We start from the raw sequence: 740 nt of genomic DNA on the forward strand, positions 1-740 counted from the left end.
TCGTTTGGGGTCACAGTCGATAGCGGTGAAATCATTCCGTCTCTCATACAGAACCGGACGTGAAAGTTTTCCCTCACCCGGCTCCTCATGAATTCAGTACCGTTTCCCCCTGTTTTGGAGATCTTTCAATTCTGGGAAGAGACAAAGTAGGAAATTTTGCGTCAGTACCAAAATGATTTTTGTCTTTTTGCTCATTTACCTACCCCCCTCCGTATGATTCTCCCATTCATAGCAGTTAGGATATTAGTCGGTAATACAACCACGGGCGGAAATCGACTCGATCTCTCATCTTCATCAGAATTTGCTATTTCATATCTCAATTCGATGAGGAGTGGGTTTCCCCCGCCATCCCATCCGCCGAATCGCTGATAGTGAAACAATCGATCGACTCGGAAGGTTCCATCGTTTCCGTAGTTCCCCTCCATAAACGCTTGGGTTATCTCTCTGCAGCGGAGCCTCTCAGTTGCCAAATAAGTACTTATTGTGAGTCATCTCCATTAGTGTTCATTGACTCGAGGCTCCCCCCCCTCCCCCCCCCCGCATCGGAAAAGACTTAGTCGGTATTTCCAAGACCGCGTCTCCATCATGCTATACCACACTGCTTCCCGAGAGTCGAGTCGTTAACCATACGATCGCACGAGATTATTGATTACTTCTTGTTTCTGTTTCCCCCCAGATCACCCAAGAATCAATATAATTTTCCGCTTCACTGGAAAGATTTCCCTTCCCGAGGACAAAGA

The sequence above is a fragment of the Dipteris shenzhenensis genome, unplaced genomic scaffold (assembly GCF_047967505.1).
Source record: "Dipteris shenzhenensis isolate YYH24624 ecotype China unplaced genomic scaffold, Dip_SZ_1.0 scaf0171, whole genome shotgun sequence".
Classification (NCBI taxonomy): Eukaryota; Viridiplantae; Streptophyta; class Polypodiopsida; order Gleicheniales; family Dipteridaceae; genus Dipteris; species Dipteris shenzhenensis.